The following is a 27,424-nucleotide window of genomic DNA, read 5'->3' as shown; positions in this document are numbered from 1 at the left end:
CTAGTGAAAATAAATTATAGAAAATTATGAATAAAGGTATTCAATGTAAAAAGGCAAGTATCTAGACTGTAAATCTCCCTAAGTGTCCAAATAACTGAAATTCTTCTTCAACTACTTTGTTCCAAACCCTTATCGCTGCAAGAAATTCCAAATTAAATCAATACCTTTCTCAAGGATAATGATTCCTAACCCTCAGTTGATTAATCAGAATCTCTTCCTTAATTAATACCCCTAGGTTGCATTAAGTTCATTATGAATTCCATAATTAGGGTTAATCCTAATACAGAAAACTCACGTCTTTCTATCTCTAGAAATACATTCAAGTCTTTTTAATTGAGCAATGTTAATTTCATGCAGGAATTTTACTCAAATTCAAACAAGAAAACAAGATAGGGAAAATTGATACTACTCAATTAAACCCAAGAGTAAAGAACATGAAATAGCATTAGAAGAATTCCAGAAAATTTAGTCAATTAGGATTCATTACGTCTAGATACTCAAAGGAAAATTAGAACCTAAACATCTTCAAATTAAAATTACAAAAGAGATGAATTAAAACGCTTGATCCTATCCTCCTGCCATCTCTGAGTCTTTCGTCTCCAAAAACTGCCTCCATAGGTTCAAGACCAGTTCTCCTTTTATAGGAATTGTCCTAGGGTTCTCGCAAAAGTTAAATTTCTGACGCGCGTAAAAGTACACGCCCAAGTACACGGCCATGTACTTGGCTGTGTACATCTCTGTTTTCTAATAGACGCCCTTCAAAGCTTTCCATAAAAGTACACGCTCATGTACACAGCCATGTATCTGGCCGTGTACATCTCTGGTTTGGATGATACACTTCAATTGACGCGATCAGTGAGATACACGCTCATATACACAGGCATGTACTTGCTCGTGTATATCTCTGGCTTTTTTGTGTGTTTCAATTCCCAATATCTTTTAAAGCTTTCACTTCTTGATCATTTTTCCTGAAATATGAATAATATAAAATTAATAATAGTAAATTTTCTCAATGAATTTATCATTCATGAATTACAATGTACGATCAAGTAGAGAAAGCATTTATCAGTTGCAGTTAGGAAGATTCAGAAATTATCACAACAAAAGGACAGATGCAACTACAATTGCACTCAACAACATTTTGAATTTCAGTATGGGTTCAGTACAGAGAAGTGCAAAATGTATGGTCAATTATGATGCATAGAATTCAAAAAGCAATTAGGAAGACGAAGCAATTGGATTAAAGTTCAAAGGAATTCTTCATTATGAATACAACTGGACAGCAAGGTGAAAGTGATGTATGATGCATTATATGCAGATTTCCAGCACATTAAAGAGGTGCACAGGGCCAATGGAGTGTGTGCAGTGGAAGGGCAGCAATGATAATATCCCCAAATGCCATTCTATTTTTTAGATCAAATAGTCACTTTTGTAGATTCTAGGAAACACTATGGGGACATATTCAGGACCAGATTAACCAGAGCCACAAAAGAGGGTTGTGTACTTAGCCATAAATTTAACAGTTGCAGCACACATTAAGCATTATACACAAGCACCAACATAGTAGAATGTTCCACTTCAAGCATTTTTGCAGGTAGGAGTGGCTATCCTAAGGTCCAACAATTCTAAATTCGACAAAATAACCAAATTAAATGCTCCAGCATCCTACAAACAGACAAGCATCCTATAATGACAATTGTGCATTATCAGTTTCAGTCCAGGAATTGCCAATTAAAACATGCCAAGTAAGCACTCTTGGGGTGACTATCCTAGGGTTGAACAATGCAGTATGCAACAAATTAACCAATTAACTTCTGTAATCACTTCCAAATGGACAATTACATTCCACATTGTAGTTGGGATTTATTAACCTCAATTTTTTCGAAGCCCCAAATTAAAATTGTCAAAACAACAGTGAGCACTTTGGGGTTCGACAATGAGAGAAACTGTAGAAATTCACCCACTACACACCCCTTGTCCATTTTAATCAAGCTATTGACACCTCAACCAACAGAATTTATGCAGAAATAACAATTTATGAGGCTCCAGTTTAAAATCCCAAACATAGTGGGCACTTTAAGGGTTAATCAGATAGAGGCAGAAAATTTAATCAAATTAACAGTCTCTATTCATTCGAATCATGCAAACAAACCTAGAATATCATGTTTTCCCAAGCAATTTCAATTCAAAAACCCAGAATTTAAAAACCCTAAATTATTGAATGAAGAACCCTAATGTAGAAAGAAGGGAAATTTGAAGAATTACCTGGATAAGAGCCTGAGAGAGGTGCAAAATTATATGACTGGGTGAGTCTTAGCACAAACCAATGAAAAAAGGGAGGGAATTTGCAAAAAGATTGGAAGCGGGGGTGAGAGTGCTCAGAGGTTTAGTGAGAGTGGGTGAGAGAGTGAACACTTTCAGTTTATATAGGTTTCTGACGTTATCACTTTCAAACCATAGTGAACACGCGCATTTGTATTTAGCAAGTGAAGTGGCGCACGTAATCACTATGGTGGGAAAGTGATAACTACAGAGAAGGCTTTTGGTGAAGTGGCTTGCGCGTAGTTACTATGAGATGGGAGTAACTACGCGCATCAACGTTAGTCCAGGAGGTGCCTCTGTAGTTATCACCATGGAACCAAAGTGATAACTACAGAGAGCCTTCTATATTCCAGTCATCGGCGCGTGTTCACTATGAACTGGGAGTGTTGAAACACAAACCCATGACCCAAAAACCTCTTCAAAGTGATCACTATAGGCTGAAAGTGAAAACTACAGAGAGTGGATTCACTTACCTTAGCATGAAAGTGACTACTATGAAAGGGAAGTGGACACCTTGGATAGGTCTTGGTGCATAGGGACTTCCTATGGTCTCTGCATGAATCAGATTCAAAATTTAAAACTGTCCACTGTAACAAAAATGAAGAATATGTAATAAAATCATGTTTAATGCATCTCAATTCATAGCTTAAAAAAAATGCTTATTGGATGAAAAGAACCATAAAGAATAAAAATAAAAATAAAACTAAATACAAAAAATTCTTAATCAACTTGTGAGTTGCCTCTCACACAGCGCTTCTTTAACGTCACTAGCTTGACGTATGAAATTATTTATGGGAGCCAAGGGATGGAATGGGGGTTGGTGCATGGTGATATCAAGTTAATCTCTTCAACTTCTTCCAAGGTAGCTGAGTTTTGCAAGAATGGCTTCAAGCGGTGCCCATTCACCATAAAACTTTTGCTAGTGGAGTCACTTATGATCTCCACTGCACCATGGGAAAATACCTTTGTAACAGTGAAAGGTCCAAGCCACCTTGATTTGAGCTTTCCAGGCATGAGTTTAAGACGAGAATTAAACAAGAGAACCTTTTGACCAACATTGAACTCTTTGCTTGAAATCTTCTTATCATGGTATTGTTTGGTCTTTTCCTTATAAATTCTGGAGTTCTCATAGGCCTCAAGACGTAGCTCCTCCAACTCTTGCAGCTGTAATTTCCTCTGCTCTCCAGCTAAATCATAATGGATGTTGCAAGCCTTTACTGCCCAATAAGCTTTGTATTCCACCTCAACTGGCAGATGGCAGGCTTTTCCATAGACCACCCTGTATGGTGACATTCCCAAGGGTGTCTTGAATGCTGTTCTATGTGCCCACAAGGCATCATCAAGCCTGTGACTCCAGTCCTTTCTGTGGGGCTGCACTACTCTCTCAAGTATTTTATTGATTTCTCTATTAGAGAGCTCGGCCTGCCCATTTGTCTGTGGGTGGTAGGCAGTGGAAACTTTGTGTACAACTCCATATTTCTTCAATAAGACTTCCATAGTCCTATTGCAAAAATGACTTCCTTGATCACTAATGATGGCCCTAGGAATTCCAAACCTGCAAAATAAGTTGCTACGAACAAACTTTGCAACAACTCTAGCATCATTAGTTCTGGTGGCTTTAGCTTCCACCCATTTTGAGACATAATCAACAACAAGGAGTATATAAAGAAAACCAAAAGAGGAGGGGAATGGCCCCATAAAATCAATACCCCAGACATCAAAGATGTCATAATAGAGAATGGGTTGTTGGGGCATCTCTTGTCTCCATGTAATTACTCCTCCCGCTCTTTGGCATCTCTCACAGGTAGAATATGCTTGCCATGAGTCTTTAAAAATAGATGGCCAATACATCCCTGCATCCAGCACCTTTCTTGCTGTCCTCTGAGGCCCTTGATGACCTCCTACAGCTGAGGCGTGACAGAACTACAGTATGGATGGAATTTCTTCATCAGGCACACATCTTCTGATGACTTGATCATTGTAGAATTTCCATAAATAAGGGTCATCCCAAACGTAATGTTTGGCATCACTCCTTATCCTATCCTTTTTAGCCTTTGGTGCACCTGTTGGAAAAACTCCTGCAGCAAGAAAGTTAACAATATCAGCATACCAGGGTGCCTGTGAAGCATACAACTCCAAGAGTTGTTCATCAGGAAAATCATCTAAAATTGGAATAGGGTTTAGAACTCCCTCTATCCTGCTCAGGTGGTCGGCTACCAAATTCTGAGTTCCACTTCTATCCTTGATCTCCAAATCAAATTCTTGAAGTAAGAGCATCCATCTTATAAGTCTGGACTTAGAATCTGTCTTTTTCAACAAATACTTCAAGGCAGAATGATCAGTAAAAACCACAACTTTTGACCCTAACAGATATGATCTAAACTTGTCCAGTGCAAAAACTATGGCCAATAATTCTTTTTCAGTTGTGGTATAATTATATTGTGCTGAATCCAAAGTTCTAGAAGCATAATAAATGATATGAGGAAACTTACCAACCCGCTGTGTCAATGCGGGCCCCACTGCAAAATTGGATGCATCACACATTAATTCAAATGGTGTGGTCCAATCTGGAGGTTGGATGATGGGTGTGGTGGTCAGGGCTTCCTTAAGCATATTAAATGCTTCTTTGCACTTTTCATCAAAGTTGAACTCAGCCTCCTTTTGCAAAAGCTTGGACAGGGGAATGGCTATTTTGGAGAAGTTCTTAACGAGTCTCCTGTAGAACCCTGCATGGCTAAGGAAAGCACGAACCTCTCGAATGCAAGAGGGGTAAGGCAATTGTGCAATAACATCAAGTTTTGCAGGATCTACTTCAATTCCCTTTTCAGATATGATATGGCCTAACACTACACCTTGCTCTACCATGAAATGGCATTTTTCAAAGTTCAGCACAAGGTTAGTATCAATGCATCTTTTCAATACTTTTTCCAAATTATTCAAACATGCAGAGAAAGATGGGCCATACACAGTAAAATCATCCATAAAAACTTCTATACAATGCTCCACTAAATCAGAAAAAATGCTTAACATACATCTTTGAAATGTTCCTGGGGCGTTGCATAAGCCAAAGGGCATTCTTCTATAGGCAAAAGTGCCAAAAGGATATGTAAAAGTGGTTTTTTCCTGGTCTTCAGGTGCAATGCAAATTTGGAAATAACCGAAAAAATCATCAAGAAAACAATAATGAGACTTACCAGCCAACCTTTGCAACATTTGATCAATGAAAGGTAATGGGAAGTGATCCTTCTGGGTTGCTTGGTTAAGCCTTCTGTAGTCTATGCAGACTCTCCAACTATTTTGGACTCTGGTGGGTATCAACTCATCTTTTTCATTCTTCACCACAGTGAGTCCAGATTTCTTTGGTACCACTTGGACCGGGCTGACCCAAGTGTTGTCTGATATAGGGTAGATAATCCCAGCTTGCAGCAACTTGGTGACTTCCTTCTTCACCACGTCTAGAATAATGGGATTCACTCTCCTCTGAGGCTGCCTCATTGGCTTAGCACCCTCCTCCAATAATATTCTGTGCATACAAAGAGAGGGACTGATTCCAGGGATATCAGCAAGGGTCCAGCCTATAGCTTTCTTGTGCCTCTTAATCACTTCTAGGAGTTTCTCCTCTTGTTCTACATTCAGTTTGGTGGAGATTATCACTGGAAGCTTCTCATTTGCCTCTAGATAGGCATATTTCAGATGTTCTGGTAAAGGTTTAAGTTCCAGTGCTGGAGGTTGCTCCACAGAGGGAAGTGGTTTAGCACTCTCACTAGAAGAAATCTCTGCAACATTCAAATCAAAGGGGTTAGATTCAATTGTACTTGCTGATTTCAAAACATCACATTCTTCCCCTATCAATTTGTCAATCTTTTCAATATTAGAATTTGCAGAATTCACATTCAAAAAGTCAGAAACACAAGAGTCACATAGAAGAATTATTACAATATTAACAAATAGAAGTATCAATACATTCAGTAAAATCAAAAGAAAAATCTGTTTCTAAAAATTCAGAAAATTGTTCATCTATCAAATCATCAAATAAATCAATTTGGAAGACAGAATGTTCCTCAGATGGATGCTTCATAGCATCAAGTATGTTGAAGCGCACAATGCTGTCCCCAAACTCCATGGTAAGTGTCCCGGCATGCACATCAATTTTCGTTCTTGCGGTCTTCAAGAACGGTCTTCCCAATATGATTGGTGCAGCACTCTTCATTGACTCTCCCTCTTGCATGTCCAAAATGTAAAAGTCGATTGGGAAGATGAGATCATTCACCCTGACTAGTACATCTTCAACAATCCCAGCTGGGTTTGTTATGCTTCTATTGGCTAACTGAATAACCACACCTGTAGGCTGTAGAGGGCCAAGAGACAGTGAAGTAAAAATGGACAAAGGCATGACATTTATAGATGCTCCTAAATCTATCATAGCATTCTCAATCCTATTATTACTAATAATGCATGGGATAGTGAACGTTCCTGGGTCCTTACATTTCTCAGGCATTGTGGACCTTTGTTTTTCAAAAAGTGCAGACACATTCCTACCCATATTTACCTTCTCATTACCGTTAAGACGCCTCCTATGGGTGCATAAATCTTTCAAGAACTTGGCATACTTAGGTATTTTCTTGATTGCATCTAGTAGAGGTATGTTCACCTCTACCTTCCTGAAGGTCTCAAAAATTTCTTTCTCAGCCTCTTCAATCTTTTTACTTGGCTGAATAACTCTCTGAGGGAATGGTAGAGGAATTGGCCTTTCAACATTTTTTGCTACCTTTTGTTGGGTAGGAGTAGGTTTTGGTTGTTCTTGAGTCATTTCCTCTCCATTTTGACCAACTGTAGCTGGAGTACAGCTTGAGTCTTCCTTCTCTTTGGGCATTGTGGGCTCTTGCATCACTTTCTCAGACCTCAGGGTGATTGCACTCACATTTTTGGGATTCACAACAGTTTGTGCAGGGAGGTTCTCTGAGCCTTGAGATTGCATCTGGTTTAGAGAAGAGGCTAACTGTCCCATTTGATTCTCCAAAGTTTTGATACTAGCCTCAGTTCTCTGCTGGAAAGTGATGTTGTTCATGGTCAATTGCTTCATGAGCTCCTCTAATGATGGTTCATTTTTCTGGGATGCATTTGGTTGTGAAGAAGATGGTTGATGATGGTGCTGGGCTTGTTGTGGTTGATGTTGGGATTGATGGGGTCTATTTGGGCCAGCATGATGTACTTGATATTGAGTGCCTTGCTGTTGGTTATGTTGTTGAGAATTGCTTCCCCATCTTAGATTTGGATGGTTCCTCTAGCCTAGGTTGTATCTATTGGAAGATAGATCCCAATTGGGTTGTTGCTGCGAATTTGGAAAAGGAAATTTATTAGTGTAAATATTTGCAGCATAAGCCTGAGGATTACCTTCTAGAGTGTCAGACTCTTGTAGTGTGGGGCAGCTATCAGTGTAGTGATCTGTAGCTGAGCAAATACCACACAACATGGCTGGAATAGATGATGGAGGCATGGAAGCCAATTGCTTTACCATGGATGCTAATTCATCAAGTTTGTGTTCCAGCTTACTAGATTCAGCAACTTGTACTTCACTCACATTTCTGGTAACACAAGAATTTTGCCTTGTTGCAAATTGTTGGGAGTTGGCGGCCATGTTCTCAATCAGGTTGCGAGCTGCAACCGGAGTTTTGTCAACCAACGCCCCTCCACTTGCGGCATCTATCATGCTTCGGTCCATAGGGTGTAGTCCCTCATAAAAGTATTGTATCAACAATTGATCACTAATCTAGTGATGGGGGCAGCTAGCACACAACCTCTTGAATCTTTCCCAATATTCATAGAGGGTCTCTCTTTCAAGTTGCCTTATCCCACATATTTCCTTTCTTTTGGACGCAGCTCTTGACGCTTGGAAAAATTTCTCCAGGAAAAGCCTTTTCAAGTTGTCCCAACTAGCAATGGATCCTGGAGGGAGATAGTAAAGCCAATCCTTAGCTGCATCCATCAGAGAGAACAGAAAAGCCTTTAATTTGACATGCTCCTCAAGCACACCTTGTGGCCTCATGGTGGAACAATGTGGAATTCCTTGATGTGCTTGTGCGGATCTTCACTTGCAAGGCCATGAAATCTTGGCAACAAGTGTATTAGTCCAGTTTTTAGAACAAAAGGAGCATCAATATCAGGATACTGTATGCATAAAGTTTGATATGTTACATCCGGTGCAGCCAGTTCCTTTAATGTTCTTTCATTGTCAGCCATTTTTTCAATTTCAAATTCTAATGAATGGGGTGATGAATAGATAGATAAAGGAGATGAAAACTCCTCAAAATGTTCAGAACTATTCCTATGTGTTCTAATGCTACTATGAAATGTCCTATCAATCTCTGGGTCAAGTGGATACAAGTCTCTAGGATTCGATCTGGTCATGCACTAGAAACTAATTATAAGGAATGAAAAGAAGTAAGCTAGATGAAACAGCAAAAATGCAGAGAAAATCATATGACAATTATGCAGAAAACTAATGTCTATGTGTAGTAAAATGAAGCAAAGAAGTTAAGCAACAAAAATAGAAAAGAAATTACAACTAATTGCAAGAAAACGCAACACAAGCTAACAAATTCTGTAGAATTCTGCAGAAATGTGTAGCAAAAACACAGTAATAATGCAGAAAAATAGAAAACAGAGCACTAAAACAGAGCAACTAACAAGTTCAATGCAAAATTAACACCAAACATTCCCTGGCAACGGCGCCAATTTGATATGCAAGTTTTTTTTACTCGTTATGCACAAAGATTGTCGTTAATCCTCATCAAATATGCAAAGAAATGTATGCAATACTAGGGTGTTGTCCTAGGTTGTCTCCAAGGAATTTTTGGTTGGGAACATACATTGAACAAGTGTAAACATATATTTTAAAGCAAGTAAATTGGGGAGAGGTTTGTCAATTTCCAGATTTTAATCAAGAGCAAAATGTAAACTAGTAAAATTCAATCAATTAAGAAGAGTAATCCCTAGTCAATCAATGAGTTCTATCACTATTCTTCCAAATGATTCAATAATCCCCTATTTTTCCCTTGAATTAAGTTAATCTAACAAGCGAAAATTAACTTTAGCATCCCAATTAAAATTAAGCATCTTAATGGGCTCCAATCTCTATCCCTAAGATTAAGCAATCTCAAAGATTAATCAAAATTAAGCAATTTTGGATTAGAACTTCGTTTGGGTAATTTAGGGTTCATTAAGCAATGTTCCCCTCATGCAAATTTCATTTCATTCAGAGATTGGGGTTCATAAATCCAAGGAAATAAAGAGTAATATTACCATTAAACCCAAGAATTCAAAAACCATGTGAGTTGACTAGGAATTACAAGAGAATTTAGCCCTCCATATGGATGGGCTTCTCAAATGAAAGAAGGAAATGCAGAAACGTAAGCAACATCAATGTAAAATCAATGAGAATCAAAGGGAAATTGGAAATTAAAAACCTATAATGGACCCCTGGCTGTCACCCATAGATCCTAAGCTCTGCAAAATGCTCCAAAAGTGGCAAAAGAATCTAAGGAAATGTAAAAGCCCCTACCTTAATTTCTCAAATTCTATTTATAGTGCAGAAATTTTTGCCCAAAGTGACAACTATGGTTTCATAGTGATAACGCGCAGCATTCCAAAATGATTACGCACATTCCATAGTGATAACGCGCAAGGTCTGTGATTTTGGCCTCTCTGGAGTTATCACTTTGGCTTCATAGTGATAACGCGCAATGTCCCAAAGTGATTACTCTCGCTACATAGTGTTTACGCACAGGTCCTGTGTTTTTGCCCTCTCTGGAGTTGTCACTTTGGCATCATAGTGATAACTTTGGCTGCACTAGAGTGTCTACTATGGTTCCATCGTAGCTACGCGCAGGATCTTGTACTTTTTGGCCTTTCTGGAGTTGTCATTATGAGTTCATAGTGATCACTCTGGTCTACCTTTCTGGAACAAGCTTGCTGTAGTGTTCACTATGGACTCCAAAGTGATCACTTTCACCTCAAACTTTCTCAAATGCTAAAAATCCATGGAAAAAGTCTAGAAACTCCTGCACAATTATTCAAATGATCAAAATTACAAACTATATCTATGTAAATCAATGTAAATTAACCTAAAATTAAGAAATCTATTATAAATTGACCAAAATGATATTTTTATGTTATTTACAACCCTAAGTTTACTTTTTTCTATTAAGAAACATTAAAATAACAAGTAAAAATCCAATAAAATGTGGATTCATCAACAATCCCTCGGACAGGCATGAATTTTGGTGTAATTAAGGCCAAGTTTTGTAACAGTTTTCTTCACTTCATAGAATGAAGATGAAATATTAGCATGTTGAAAAGCATCATCCAACAGCTCTAGGATCATTGACATTGCTTTGTCACTTACTTTACAAAGACATTTAATATGATACAGCTTGACCAAGAATGAAAGTTTTGAATATTTATCACATCCTTCGTACAAACTTTGTTGACCATCCCTAATTAACTCCAAAAATTCTGCATTGTTATCAGGCAAGGCTTGGTTTGATTGTGGACACATATCATCATTTTCTTGCATATCATCGTGACTTATATGATTTCTAAATACATCATTGACCATATCACATATAGGATCACTAGCAATAACTCTATCTTCAATCTCCCGAGACATTGAATGTGTTTCAACTATAGTATCTACATGACTTATCTCTCCGTGTCTTAACCAAACTGTATACCCTTTCGGAAAAGGTTTTACAATCAAATGGTCATATACTTCTTCTCGAGGTTTCCATCTATTAAACTTGCATTTAGGACATGGACATATTATCCTACCTTCAACACTCCCATTGGCAAATACAAAATTTAAAAAGCTATTCAATCCTTCCACATATTTTGGTGTATTTTGAGGCATGTTAATCCATAACTGAGAAGCAAATATAATGACTAAATTAAGTTTCAATAATACTAAGTATAAGCACCCATAAACAAGAGAGAATCAATTTATAAAAATACATTCTTAAATAGATCAATTACTCCTTTATCTATATATATATGTAAGCCGCTTGAAAACATGTTACATTCCTAACTACTTGAAAAATTGCATATAAATAGTATTCCTTAAAGTGGTAATGATACACAAGTTATAGCTATCAGCAATTATCACAGGTTAACCTCAAAATAAATCTTCAAATAATGCTAACTTTGAAATGTAGCTAATGTACACTTACCAAGATGGAATATTTTCTAACTTTGAAATGTCCTTGCTTGTAAATAGAAACTCAACAAACAATTTTAATTGTCATGCCACCAAAGGAGGGAAATTAGCCTGCAAAATTGTATAGTGACAATGAATAAGCCTGCAAAAATTGTATTGTCATAAGTAAACTAGTTCACACAACAGTGATGCTTGTAAATTCATTCCTTCACACTACAACAACACCAATAACTCAAAAATCAAACAATGCACTACAACTTCAAACAATGCCAACTTAACCAAGTAACATTGTCCGATCTCGCCATATGTTCATATTTTATAGAAGAAATTCAACTTAATTGAGCCTTCACAAGTCTTGAAATTATCTATTTTTATTTTTTATTTTCTTTAGTGCATCGATAGTTTTAGACAAAAATACCTATTAGCTTTTCTTGAGTGGCATGTTCTAAACATGATAGGATATATTGAGCGAGAAGAAGTGAGTATCTTGGAATGTCTAGGTTATGAAGATGTTATTGGCTTAAATATATTTTGAGATAAAAGAATAATGTTGCACTAGAATTCTCTTATGCAATATCAATTTGATTTGACAAGTTTAACAGAGGAAAGTGGTGGTTTCTGTTTGCCAACTCTGCAGCAATCTTATGTCCATTGAATAGTATTTAAAACTGAATGTAACCTAAAGACGCCTGCTATTTTATATGAAGTGTTTCCTGTTATTCTTGTCAGTTTAGTGTTTACCAACGTCTGAAATCATTTTCTCAATCTGTCAACAATATTCTATCCCCCTAACCACCACTATCTTCCAAACTTTATAAATAAAGGTCTCATATACCTCAGCTGCAAACAATGATAGAGTCGATTGAAATGGATATGCAAGTGAACACAAATTATTTTTCATGACATTGGTTTTGATAAGAAAAATACTGAAATACCATAGCTTTTCTTGAGTGGCATGTTCTAACCATGTTCAAAGTGATTAGGATATAAAAGGATCTGCCCTCAATGTTACACAATTAATTACTTGTTGTGGATTTAGCATTAATCATTATGATGAATAACATGTAATCAGACAAGGGTCCCAAGCCAATAGTATTTTGCTTTATCATTTACACTACAATTTGATATTTTATTATACATCTTTAGACATATGTTAAAAAAATCATTATTTTATTAAAGTTATAAATTATAAACGTTTTAAAATTTTTGGATCTATGAATTTTTATTATGAATTGCATATCCTGCGAGGAAAAATAATCTACTGCAGGGGATCCTGTTCCAAATTGTAAAATAGTTGTGTAGTAACAGTACATTGAAAAGGAATAATGGAGACACAGCTGATATTAAAGTGCAAATTTTTGGACCGCTTTTCTTTTTTGGCTCAATGTTGAACCAGTTTCAGCTCTCTTTTATTTTCTTTTGAGCTTAAACCACTTTGCTTTTTCTTTCTGATGAATCCATAGTTTGACTAATATTTTAGTGTAATTCTAACCCATTTGATAAGGAAAACATGTTAGAAACAACAGAAAAACTTAGAAAAATATAATGATTGAAGGTTTTCTTTTATTATGTAGTTAGTTTAACATTTGTGAAATTTATGCTTAGAAATTAAGAATTTAATCTTGTTTTTGTAGGAATAATCTGAGCAAGGTTCATGAAAATGGAAGATCAATGGAAAACAAGGGGAAGAATAACAATTCTGGACTCCAAAACACAAGAACAATGGAATGCAGGCTGGGCGTGATCACTATTGTCAGTGAAAGTGATCACTCCAGAGCTCAAAAGAGAAGTGAAGCCTGGGGATAACCACTTTTATCATTGAAAGTGAGTGATCCAGAGAGTTATTTAGAAGAACAAGCTCTGCGTTAACACTCTTGCTGGCGAATGTGAGTGTTCCAGAGAAGGCAAATTTTCAGCGAACTCTGCGTTAACACTCTTACTGGCGAAAGTGGGTGTTCCAGAGAAGGCAAAATTTCAGCAAGCTCTGCATTACCACTTTTACCAGCGAAAGTGGATGTTCCAGAGAAGAGTGTATCAAGGCAAGTTGTGAGTGGTCACTCTTGCTCTCAAAAGTGATCACGCGCAACCACTCAACCTCCTGCGTTGCAACTTTTACCAGCGAAAGTGATAGTTCCAGTTTCCAGAAACTACATGAGCTTCTGCATGGCCACTTTTATCAGTAAGAATGATAACGCATAGAATCGGGATTTCTATAAATACCTGTTTTAAGCTCAGAACTCAAGGTCTTTTGTTCATTTTCCATTTTTTTGGTTAGATTCTCGTTGAGAGAGAGTGAGAGAGAGGATTGGGGTTGAATTTCGAAGCTCCAAGAAGAGGCATTGGATTGGAGCTCGTGGAGATGGCTTCTCTGCATTTCATCTCTTCTTCTCCCTCTTTCTCTTTCTCTGTTACAATGCTTGCTTAATTCTTCGTAGTCACGAGTTTATGGATCTTGAGTTGATGTATTGATTCAAATTTTGCTTCTGAAATTTGAGTTCTTGGATTAATTGAGTTGTTAATTCTGCTGTGTTTGCAATCTTTGAATGGAAATTCATATGATTAATCAAAGAGGAGGCATTGAATTGGAGCTCGTGGAGATGACTTCTCTGCATTTCTTCTGTTCTTCTCCTTCTTTCTCTTTCTCTGTTACAATGCTTGCTTAATTCTTCGTAGTCACGAGTTTATGGATCTTGAATTGATGTATTGATTTGAATTTTGCTTCTGAAATTTGAGTTCTTGGATTAATTGAGTTATTAATTCTATTGTGTTTGCAATCTTTGAATGGAAATTCATATGATTAATCAAAGAGGAATAATTGTCAATGGAAGTTGGGTTTGCTTCTCTGATCTGAATTAGCAACCAGAATTAGGGATTTCTTAGGGATAAGGGAACCTAATTCTGCAATCTTAAGGTTCTAAGCCTTAATGCAACTTGAAATTAAACTTCACCTAAAGGATTAGGGTGGTTTAGTTGCTTGTTAGAGTCAATGATTTAAGGGATTAAACTTTGACTATTAATAAGAGAAACTGATTGTCAATTAACCAATTGCTTGAATGTTCAGAGGCATGATTGAATTAATATTGACATTCTTGTGAAATAAATTCCTAACTATTCTTCATTCATTTCTAATCACAACTTTCATACTCTGTTTTTACTGTAAGTTTTTTACCTTTCGATTGTTCCTGTTCTTGACTTCTGAGGGTTACAAATCTTCCAATTTCATATGGCTCAAATGGTTATAGTTTTGTGAAGTGATAATTGATTTCCTAATTCCCTGTGGAGACGACATTCTGATCTTAAAAATTACTCATTACTTGCTGCAATTCCCAGTGCACTTGCTAGTGTTTAGAGATTGTACAACAAGTTTTTGGCGCCGTTGCTGGGGAATTTGTGTTTCAATATCATTAGTAGCAGAAAGGTAGTTAGATTGAGCATTTGTTTTTGTTGTTTTGCTTCCAAATTTTTCTGCATGATTTTTTTTCTACATTTTGTGTAGTTTTTTGCAGTATTTTTTGCTGTTTTCTGCATAATTTCATTTTCCATTTCTCTGCATCATTTTCTATTGAATTCTACATAATTCTGCAATTGCTAGACTTGAATTTTATATGCTTTTACTGATATTTTTCTACATAATCTTTGTTGTGCATTTCTGAATACTAATTTGTAGTCTAATTTTGTTTCATTTTGATTTATATAAGCGTGGAAAAAACAAAAATAAATCAATTCTGGTCTTTGATCTTGACATAGACATAACCTTAAGAAGATTAAGAAAAGAAGCTAGAGCAGAAAAATTCATAGGAAGTGATAGTGAATTAGAAGTTGTCTATTCTCCTGAAATTCTGAACACTCCTAGAGTAAAAAGAACACCTACACCTTTGAGACAACCAAATCCAGAAATAGAGATGGCAGAACAGAATAGGATTAGAACATTAGGGGACTATGCAATTCCTAACATGCAAGGTTTTAATTCTTCTATAATTAGGCCAACTATCCAAGCCAACCATTTTGAGATTAAACCTGCCCTATTACACAGTCCAACATGATCATTTTTCTGGTGGAAATTATGATGACCCTAACCTACATATTTCAAACTTTTTGCAGCTATGTGATACCATAAGAATGAATGGGGTTAGTGAAGAAGCCATCAGACTGAGATTATTTCCTTTTTCCTTGAGAGATAAAGCCAAATGCTGGTTGCAAGCTCAACCACAAGGAAGCATCACAACTTGGACAGAGCTAGTGAATAAATTTCTAACCAAGTATTTTCCTCCATCCAAAGCTGCTAAGCTGAGAGGAGAGATTACATCCTTTGTTCAGCAGGAAGGACAATCTTTGTATGAAGCTTGGGAAAGATACAAAGAATTGCTAAGAAGGTGTCCACATCATTGTATTCCAAATTGGATGCAATTGGAGACTTTCTACAATGGGATGAATACATCAACAAGAACAATGGTTGATGCTGCTGCTGGAGGTTCCTTAAATACAAAGTCTTTAGAAGAAGCTCAGAGAATCATTGAAATGATGGCATCTTCAATGTACCAAAATTCAAACTCAAGAAATCAAGGAAGAAACTTTGGTTATGAAGCTAAGGTTTTAGAAACCTTTCTTACACACAAAACCAGTTACAAAATTAGATGTTTTCAAAACAAATAGCAATGGATCCTTTGGACCAAGAAAAGACTGCTTTTACATGTCCATTTGGAGTTTTTGCATATAGAAGAATGCCTTTTGATTATGCAATGCTCCTGCCACTTTTCAAAGGTGCATGCTTTCCATATTTTCTGATTTGGTAGAGAAAATTATAGAGGTGTTCATGGATGATTTCTCTGTATTTGGTGATTCATTTGATGATTGCTTAGCTAATCTATCCACTGTTTTGCAGAGATGTCAAGATACTAACCTTGTGTTAAATTGGGAGAAATGTCATTTCATGGTCCAAGAGGGCATTGTTCTTGGCCATAAAATTTCAGAAAAAGGAATGGAGGTGGACCAAGCAAAAATAAAAGTCATTAGTAAACTGCCTCCACCAATTAATGTTAAAATAATTAGGAGTTTTTTAGGACATGCTGGTTTTTATAGGAGGTTTATCAAAGACTTTTCTAAAATTGCAAAACCTCTTAGTGATCTACTTGTGAAAGATGCTGATTTCATATTTGATGATGCTTGTTTGCATGCATTTTCTTTTTTGAAAGAAAAACTGATTTTTGTACCTATTCTTGTAAAACCTGATTGGAATTTGCCTTTTGAATTAATGTGTGATGCAAGTGATAGTGCAGTGGGTGCTGTTTTAGGACAGAAAAAGGATAGGAAATTGCATGTCATTTACTATTCCAGCAAAGTTTTAAATCCTACACAAGTGAATTACACAACCACAGAAAAAGAACTCTTTGCTATTGTGTTTGCCTTTGACAAATTCAGATCATATTTGATGGGATTAAAAGTTATTGTATATACTGACCATTCTGCACTTAAATACTTGTTGTCAAAGTAGGATGCCAAACCAAGGTTATTGAGATGGATTTTGTTGCTGCAGATTTTTTAAGCTAGAAATTAGAGACAAAAAGCGAAAGGAAAATATGGTAGCTGATCACCTATCTAGACTTCCATTAGAAAGTCTAAACCCTAACTCTTTAGAAATTAATGAAGAATTTCCAGATGAAAGGCTTCTTGCAGTAGAAGAGATGCCTTGGTTTGTTGACATTGCAAACTTTAAGGCTACTCAATTCATCCCAAAGAGGTTCACTTGGTAGCAAAAGAAGAAGTTCATACATGACAGCAAATTCTATGTGTGGGAAGACCCTTATTTGTTCAAGATTGGGGTAGATGGTCTAATTAGGAGGTGCATTCCACAAAATGAACAATCTGAGGTATTATGGCATTGCCACAACTCAGAATATGGAGGCCACCATGCAAGTTCAAGGACTGCTGCAAAAGTACTGCAAGCAAGCTTCTTTTGGCCTATACTTTTCAAAGATGCCAAGAAGTATGTTGCAAGCTGTGATAAGTGTTAAAGGACAGGCAACATCTCTAGGAGGCATGAGCTACCATTGACAAATATTATAGAAGTGGAATTATTTGATGTATGGGGAATTGACTTCATGGGACCTTTTCCCCCATCATTCTCTCATGAATACATCTTAGTGGTAGTAGATTATGTTTCTAAGTGGGTGGAAGCTATTCCCACAAGAATAAATGATGCCAAGGTAGTGATCTCTTTTATAAGAAGGAATATTTTTGCAAGGTTTGGAGTACCTAGATTTCTGATAAGTGATGGAGGTGTTCATTTCTGCAACAAACACCTTGAAACAGTATTAATGAAGTATGGTGTGAAACACAAGGTTGCTACTCCATACCATCCACAAACAAGTGGACAAGTAGAAGTGTCAAATAGAGAAATCAAGCAGATTTTGGAGAAAGTAGTGAGTAGTTCAAGAAAAGACTGGTCAAAGAAACTGGATGACTCCCTATGGGCATATAGGACTGCTTTTAAAACTCCAATTAGGATGTCACCATACCAATTAGTCTTTGGAAAGGCATGTCACTTACCTTTGGAGTTGGAGCACAGAGCTTATTGGACTACTAAGTGGCTGAACTTTGATTTACCAAGTGCTGGAAAGAAGAGAATTCTGCAATTACATGAATTGGGGGAGTTCAGACAACAAGCTTATTAGAGTGCAAAGCTATACAAAGAAAGGACCAAGAGAATTCATGACAAATTCATTCTGCAGAGAGAATTCAGACCTGGACAGCAAGTGTTGTTGTTTAAATCCATATTGAAACTATTTCTAGGGAAACATAGATCAAGATGGTCTGGGCCTTTTTTGATCAAGGAAACATCTCCCTTTGGAGCAATTCTGATTGAGGATCAAAAGATAGGGAGAGAATTCATGGTTAATGACCAAAGATTGAAGGTCTATCATAGAGAGGAGTTTACAAGGAATATCTCATGCATGAAATTAGTTCCTCTTGAGTGAGGAATATTTAACGTCAAGCTAGTGATGTTAAAAGAGTGCTTTGTGAGAGGCAACTCACATTTCTAACTCATTTTAAGCTTCTTGTATTGTTTTATAATTCTGCATATTCATGTTTCACAAATTTTTGCAATTTCTGCAAATATTCTGCTACATTTGGTTTTCTGAAGTGAATCTGATAATTGATTAGAGATTTGAGGTTGTGAGAGTGAATTGAAAGGATTAGAGTGTGAGAAGTGAGCTAATTGAAGTTTTAGAGAAGTTTGATTAATGAAAGGAGTCCCTATTTTGTAGGAAAGGAGCTACACAGAGAGTGTATTTTGAGGTTCCCCTCTGGAACAATCACTTTTACTGATAAAAGTGATCACGCAGAGATAGGAAATTCACACACTCTTTTGGAACCATCACTCTCACTGATGAGAGTGATCACGCAGAGGCAGATGGGAAAACAACCTCTCTGGAACGTTCACTTTCCCTGGAAAAAGTGGCTACGCACAGGTAAGTATAACTTGGACCACTATGCGTTATCCCTTTTATTGAAAAAATTTGTCACATAGCTTGAGCGTTATCACTTTGCCCAGCAATAGTGATAACGCACTCATCACTCCAGAAAACTTAACTCTCTGAAACACTCACTCTGATTAAAAATAGTGATAATGCTGGGAACATTTAATGATGCAACATTCATTTTTCTTCTTTAAAGTTGTCACGTGCCCACGCGTGACTATAAATATAAACTAAAGTGAACACGCACACACCTTTGCACCTAAAAATTCCCCTTCTCTCTGAGCATTCTTTGCGATTTCAATCTTCCTGTGTTTCAACCTAGCAGCAGCAAGCTTTTCCCCAACATTTCTGCATCCTCTTGCCAGATACATTACCCTCATATCTCTGAAACAGTGGATTAGGGTTTTCTGTGTTAATATTTTGGGAAAAATGTCAAAGAGAGGTAATGAGACATTGTTTTGAGTTTATTTGATTCAGAAATAGAGAGGATAACACTCAAAAATAAGTTTTCCATGTCATGTATGATTTTTTTTGTTAGAAAATTTGAATCTGCATTGTGTTATTTCTTTGGGTAAATTTCTACAGAAATGGAGTGACCTAAAAAGACTTCAATAAAAATGTTTTGATTGAAAGGTGTTAACCAAAACCTCTTTGAACACACCAGTTGGCTCCTCCAGGAAGACTCAGGCTGGATTTTCCAGCAACACTCCAAGGAGGAGATCTAATAGGAACATCCAAGCTGGATCCACTAAAAACACTCCTAAATCAAAGAAGGCCAGAACAGATGGTGCCTCAGCTTCATCTCCAATTGAATTGTGTGATCCAAAGTTCAGAAGTATTGCTCACGAAAACTTCTTCAAGGCTAATATTCTGAGGAGAAAGATTGTCCCAGACAGAGCTTTTGAAATCGCTGGAGACAACTATCCTGAATACAAAGAAGAAATTCAGAAGAGGGACTGGGAATCCTTTTGCTCCCTAGTTGGCATGGGTTGGAGGGAAATAACCCAGGAATTTTATGCCAATGCTATGAAGTTCAAGGGAGATCAATTCTCTAAATTCATACAATGGTAAAGGGAATGAGAGTAAACTTCACCCCTGCCAACATAAACAGGGTGCTGAACATCAACTCTGCAAGGCACCCTGCACAGTTGGATTTCAACTCATTCAGAAAGCGTCCTGACATTGACTATGTGCAGATCTTGGAGAAGATTGGCAGGCCAGGTACAACTTGGACGTTGAACCAGGCCAAGAAGCCAAAATCCATAATCACATAGAACTTGCTGCCCTTCGCCAAATGTAGAGCATGTTCATTCTGAACTCCTTCATGCCAGTAAAGCACAGCTCAACATTGGCAATGAAGAGGGCTGCATTGCTTTTTGCAATAGTCATAGACATGTACATAGATGTGGGGGAAATTATAAGTGAGTGCATCCTAAACATCCTGAAGACAAAGAGGGATTCACTAGCCTTTCCCTCAGTAATCACGCTACTCTGTGAAGATGCAGGGGTGTAATTTGGAGAATATCAAGAAAGGATTAGGTCTGTGCCTCCCATCTCTGTCTCTATGGTGAAAGAGATATATGCCACCACCTCTGCAGCCCCTATCCCTTCCCAATACAAAAAGGAGAAACCAATGTTGATGAAAGATGCATTGAAGCTGATGGTTGAGAAACAAAATCAGCTAGCTGAAAGGCAAACTGAGCTGCACAGCAGTCTCAAGGCTGGAACAATGCTACTGGAGTGTGTACTGCTCAACATTGGTCAAAAGCTGGGAATGACCAAAGAGGAGATGTACCACACACCTAATCTGGCAGAAAATGCCCAATCCCTTCGCTCCTCTGTGTTTAAGGATTTACCCATCTATAAAACACACATTCCACAGCCAGTAGAGGAAGAAGTGGTAGAAGAAAAGGTGGTGGAGGAGGAAGAAGAAGAATCAGAAGAAGAAGAAGATACCTTAGAGGAGGAGGATGGAGCAGAAGAATAAATTAGGATTTTAATTATGTTGTTTTTAATTTTAGCTTTTGTAAATTTTAGCAATTAGCAGTTTAATTTCTGTAAATGCAGCTAGTTGCCAGAACAATTTTAATACTTTTAAGATGAAATGAAGTTCAATTTCTTTCGTTTAGTATTCTAAAAAATTTAATTACTGAAATTTTCTGATCATTGATGGAATTTTGGTGTTTTGTGCAGAAAATGTCACAATCACAGCACTCACACATAATGGATGTTGACATCTGCACAAGCTGCCATGAAAGGGGGTTATTCTTTGCCTCTTATTCATATGTTAGCTTCACATTACACTGAATTGTTTCTGAAAAACACTAAAATACTAGAATAGATATTAAAATATTGGTCGTGAATCAAATGAAGTCTGATTGATAATTCTGTGAATTATGTTTGAATTTTCTTTTTAAGTTGTTCTTTCCATTCTCAAATTGAGATCACACTTGTATTTTCAACATAAGTTAGTCTTGCCACTAGGTGCATATAATTCTGAAAAGTGAATTGTGAGTTCATTGACTAACATGTTCACCTAAAAACCTTAGTGAGACTTGAACCTCATGCATTTCTTGCTGTGTATTGATTCAATTCATAGTTTGCTGCACCTCTAAGAACTTGCATTGTTTCTTGCTGGAATTTGTAAATTGTACAGTTCATATATATGATGGAGGTCTTCTTTGTTCATGCTTAGAGCCTAAATAAACCTCCCTTAATCTTAGTTCACCCTTTTGAGCCTTTAACTTTTATTTTGGTAAACTTCAATATAAGCCCTAATAAAAAACCAAGAAACCTATCCAAAGATGATTTTCAGAATTAAGTTTGGGGTGGCTTGTTGTGTTGATGTATGATTTGCTTGAGGATAGGCAAAATTCTAAGTTTGGGGTGGGTAACAGCAAAAGGCTCTGAGTTCTGAGTATTTGAAAAGAAAAATGAAAAAGCAAAGTATGAAAAAGAAGAAATAGAAAATGTGAAAAACAGAAAAGAAATTCGTGCATAAAGGCATGAATTGATTACAAAATTTAGAAAAAGCTGTTTGACTCATTTACTTGAATCTCATCTCATGCTAAATTCAAAAAAGCTGTATGGAAGATAAAAGAATGCAATCTCATGCTAATTCTAAATCTCATCTACTTGAATTGCATTTTTCTGTTTGGCACAACCTACATTGTTTCCCAAAGTGATTGAACACCTACCTGTCCCTTAACCTCAAAGTCACCTGAAAAGTCCTCTTGATATGTGATTTGTTACATTTTTATAGAGGACAGTGAGAATATATGCAAGTCTATGGTAGAGTGTAGAAAAATCTATGATGTTGAGAGAAAACAGTAGCCTAAACACTATTGAGTAATGAGGGAAACAATTCTAGTGAGCTGTGATCATGCTTTTTAATGTTGCTCACAAGAACTTTTCTGATATATATGAACTTAGACAACAATTCTTACTCAGAGTTTGATTAATGCAGTGTGATTATCATGATGAGTAATTGGATGAATAATAACTTGATTAAAAATTTTGCAGAAAACACAGAATTGGAAATTGAAAATTCTAAGATAAGCAGTTTGTGAAGTGATTTTGAAAAATGGAAGAATTACCCTTGGTTTAGTTTGATTTGCTTGAGGACAAGCAAAAATTCAAGTTAGGGGTAGTGATGAATCCATAGTTTGACTAATATTTTAGTGTAATTCTATCCCATTTGATAAGAAAAACATGTTAGAAATAGCACAAAAACTTAGAAAAAATATAATGATTGAAGGTTTTCTTTTATTATGTAGTTAGTTTAACATTTGTGAAATTTATCCTTAGAAATTAAGAATTTAATCTTGTTTTTGTAGGAATAATCTGAGCAAGGTTCATGGAAATGGAAGATCAATGGAAAGGAAGGGGAAGAATAGCAATTTTGGAATCCAAAACACAAGAACAATGGAATGCAGGCTCGGCGTGATCACTATTGTCAGTGAAAGTGATCATTCCAGAGCTCAAAAGAGAAGTGAAGCCTGGGTGTAACCACTTTTATCATTGAAAGTGAGTGTTCTAGAGAGTTACTCATAAGAACAAGCTCTGCGTTAACACTCTTGCTGTCGCGACCCCTTTTATAAGAAACCGAGAACATTGTTTCTACACCACATACTTATTTAAAATAGGTAAATAATAGAGAATATAAGTATAAAATTCACTTGTCATTCAAAGTAAAATAAAGTTCCTTACAACAAATAACCAACAGAACAACATAATGTTACATTTAGTTCATAATATTCAAAATACCCAAAATTATACTACGTAGCTTCCTCTACATGAGGTCTCAAAATATAAAGAAAAAGAGACTTTGATGCAAGATTACTCAACTCCAGCTTCTAACATTTCTCCACTAGCCCCTCAGCCTGTGAAGTAGATGCAACACCTGCTACATCTGCTCACGTACCACCGTACGATCATCACAATACACACGAACACAACGACATAGAAAGGAATGCAAGGGTGAGCTTACCAAACATAAAATAAAATCATATATATAGAGCAAAATATTTTTTACAGCAATAACCTCATGCATTTCCAGCCCATCTAATGCACAACATGAAAACGGTTTCCAACTGGTTTCATAGCCTAAGTAATCCAGAAGGAACCAAGCCAGTCTGGGAGTGACCCATTCTGGTATCTGGATCCAGCAGCACAGCACAGCAGCTCAGCATGAACTTACCGTTACACGTCTACCCACCTAAACATGTAACTCGGCTCTATAATGATGCAAAACATATATGTCAGCATGATGCACATCGCCAAAATTATTTTAACAGCTCAACTAAAGCAAGTTTATAATAGATCAGCCAAAATCTAAGCATTTTAAATCAATTAACAGCAGTTACAGCTTAGAAAATAGCTTTTATTCAATAGATCTAACAAAATCATATCAAAACATCTTGAAATAGCATATTAAACCGTTCAAAATGTAGTTCATAGGTTAAAGTAAGCTCCCTTTACCTCAGAAAGATGATTCACACTAGATCTACCGAATATTAATTGTTTTAATGCAAGATTCACCGAAGATTCGGCTTTAAAACGAAGTTTCTCCTAAGAACACCATGAACTTCTATGAGAAAGAGAAGGAGAAGAGAAATGAACGGTAAATCTAGCTTCAAACTTAAAGAAACTTACTTCAAATCCTTCAGAATAGACGTAGAATCTCAGATCTGGCAAGAAATCTAAGTTTAGGAGGGTTTAGTATGAGAGAAAATGGTGGTATTTGGCATTAGAACCTTTGAGAACCTTGTAGAGAAGTAAAGAAATGAAAATTTCGTGTGAAGCCCCCTTTTTATAGAAATTTTTCAAAATTTTCTGTTCACCGCCTTACTGTTCATGCCGGAAACACTGTTCAGGACACTATTTACGCCAGAAATACTGTGCACACGTATTGTACACGCACTGTACGTGTATGTGACGTCAGGATGATGTCACTGATGACGTCAGCGGTCACTGTACATACACGTTTTCACTATTCATACGCGGTTTGTACTGTTTATAGGCAGTTTTACTATTCATCTGACACTGTTCATATGGTACTGTTCACTTTTTTTTTTTAAATAATTTTCAAACTCCATATAAATCTATTCCAATACCAAATAATCCTTCAATTAACATTAAATAAGTATAAAATATTATAGATTACTCAATAATAAATCACTAGCCTGACATACTGTACGCGTATGTGACATCAGCCATGACGTCAGGATGATGTCACTGATGACGTCAGCGATCACTGTACATACGCAGTTTGCACTATTCATAGGTGATTTTACTGTTTATATGACACTGTTCATAGGGTAATGTTCACCCTTTTTTTTTAAAAAATAATTTCAAACTCCATCTAAATCTATTCCAATACCAAATAATCCTTCAATTAACATTGAACAAGTATAAAATATTATAGATTACTCAATAATAAATCACTAGCCTGACACTTTGTTGTTCGCAATCTAACACTAGCAAGTGCACTAGGATTGCAGCAAGTAATGAGTAAATTTAAGATCCAAATATCGTCTCCACAGGGAATTTAGGTTTCAAGTACCACTTCATAGAATTATAACCATTTGAGCTTTTTCAAAATTGGAAGGAAAGTAGTAACATGTATTAATAACAAACCAAAACAATTAGGAGTAAAAGAAACTTGCAGAAACAGAACAATGAACAAACAGATATGTGATAACAGAGGGAGAAACCATAGTTAGGGAATTGCTTCACCAAAACTCCAATGTTTAATCAATAAAGTTTTGAATTAACAAGTAATTGGAAAGAATGACAATCAGTTTCACATTATATTATTCAGAGGTTAATTCCTTAACTGAGTGAACCTAACATTCAATTAAACCATTCTAATTCCTTAGATCTGATTCAATTCAATATTGCTTTAAGTGTAAGAAACTAGAAGATTGCAAGATCAAAGCCTCTTATCCCTAACAAAACTATAATCTCGGTGATTGGTTCAGATCTGAAAAACAAATTCAATTTCCATTGACAAGAGTTCCTCTGAATTTAGTTAATCAAATTTCCATTCAATTTCCACGTGAAGTGCAGAATCAATCACTCAATCTATTCCAAAGCTTGAAATTCAGATCCAAATCAATTCAAAATGTTTGTTTCAGATCTACAATCCCTAACTATGAAGAAATTACACAGCCATGACAGTAGAGAAAGAAAAAGAAAAAAAAGAAGAGAAGAAGAAACTCAGAAACGCCATGGAAGCTTGCTCCACTCCAATTCCTCTTCGTGAAGCTCCAAGATTCGAATCCCCACTCCTCTCTCTCACTTCCTCTAACGAGAATCTAACTAAAAACTGAAAATAAAACTGAACTCCCGAAAAATCTGCACGTTTCTGTTATTTATAGAATTTCCCAGATTTACGCGTTATCACTTTTATGAGAAATAGTAGCCACGCAGAAGATTTATGGTTGCGCGTTAACACTTTTATGAGAAAAAGTGACCAAGCGCAACTTTCCTTATATTGAGGGCTCTCTGCAACTATCACTCTTGCTGATAAAAGTGACTACGCAGAGCTCAAGTGGTTACGCGTGATCACTCTTATGAATAAAAGTGATTACGCGCAACTCGCCAGGTTGAAGGCTCTTCGGAACGTTCACTTTCGCTGATAATAGTGGTTACGCAGAGCTTTTCCTGATATTTGCCTCTCTGGAACGCTCACTTTTACTGATAAAAGTGATAACGCCCAGTATGTTGAATCTGAGACTTCACAAGATCTCTCACTTTTCCTAGCAGAAGTGATAACGCCCAGGCTTTCTTCTTCTTTGAACTCTGGAGTGATCACTTTTACTGAAAATAGTGATCACGCCCAGTCTGCACTTTCTTGGTCTTGTGTTTTTGGAGTCCAGACTTGCTTCTTTCTTCTTCCTAGTCATCAAGCCTCCATTTTCATGATCCTTGCTCAATTTATTCCTTCAAAAACAAGATTAAAAACTTAATTTCTAAGCAAAATTTCTACAATTGCTAAAATAACTACATATGTAAACAAACTTCAATTCCTTCTCTTTTTTCTAAGTTTTTCTGCTTTCTTCATATATTTTTCTTATTAATTATGTTAGAATTATGCTAAAATATTAGTAAAAATATAGATTCATCACACTTGCTGGCGAAAGTGAGTGTTCCAGAGAAGGCAAAATTTCAGCAAGCTTTGCGTTACCACTTTTACCAGTTGTGCGGGGTCACTCTTGCTCTCGAAAGTGATCACGCGCAACCACTCGACCTCCTACGTTGCAACTTCTACTAGCGAAAATGATAGTTTCAGTTTTCAGAAACTACATGAGCTTCTGCGTGGCCACTCTTATCAGCAAGAGTGATAACGCACAGAATCGGGATTTCTATAAATACCTGTTTTAAGCTCAGAACTCGAGGTCTTTTGTTCATTTTCCATTTTTTCTGTTAGATTCTCGTTGAGAGAGAGTGAGAGAGAGGATTTGGGTTGAATTTCGAAGCTCCAAGAAGAGGCATTAGATTGGAGCTCGTGGAGATGGCTTCTCTGCATTTCTTCTTTCTTCTTTCTTCTCCTTCTTTCTCTTTCTCTGTTACAATGCTTGCTTAATTCTTCGTAGTTACGAGTTTATGGATCTTGAATTGATGTATTGATTCGAATTTTGCTTTTGAAATTTGAGTTCTTGGATTAATTGAGTTGTTAATTCTGCTGTGTTTGCAATCTTTGAATGGAAATTTGTATGATTAATTAAAGAGGAACAATGGTCAATGGAAGTTGGGTTTGCTTCTCTGATCTGAATTAGCAACCAGAATTAGGGATTTCTTATGGATAAGGGAACCTAATTCTGCAATCTTAAGGTTCTAAGCCTTAATGCAACTTGAAATTAAACTTCACCTAAGGGATTAGGGTGGTTTAGTTGCTTGTTAGAGTCAA

The 27,424-nt window shown here is 36.5% G+C and overlaps 1 non-coding gene and 1 pseudogene across 1 annotated transcript; both read right to left on the bottom strand.

Moving 5' to 3' along the window:
* Window positions 1-1,578: 1,578 nt before the first annotated feature.
* The window catches only part of LOC113850865, a 190,798-nt pseudogene continuing 164,952 nt past the window's right edge, over window positions 1,579-27,424 (bottom strand).
* LOC113851768 lies at window positions 15,818-15,924 on the bottom strand. The gene has a single exon (XR_003502333.1). It is a non-coding gene; the product is annotated as a small nucleolar RNA R71 (small nucleolar RNA).

The sequence above is a fragment of the Abrus precatorius genome, unplaced genomic scaffold, assembly GCF_003935025.1.
Source record: "Abrus precatorius isolate BTA unplaced genomic scaffold, Abrus_2018 Scaffold9, whole genome shotgun sequence".
NCBI lineage: Eukaryota > Viridiplantae > Streptophyta > Magnoliopsida > Fabales > Fabaceae > Abrus > Abrus precatorius.
The sequence above is the reverse complement of the archived record's forward strand: the minus strand, read 5'-3'. Positions and strand labels throughout refer to the sequence as shown.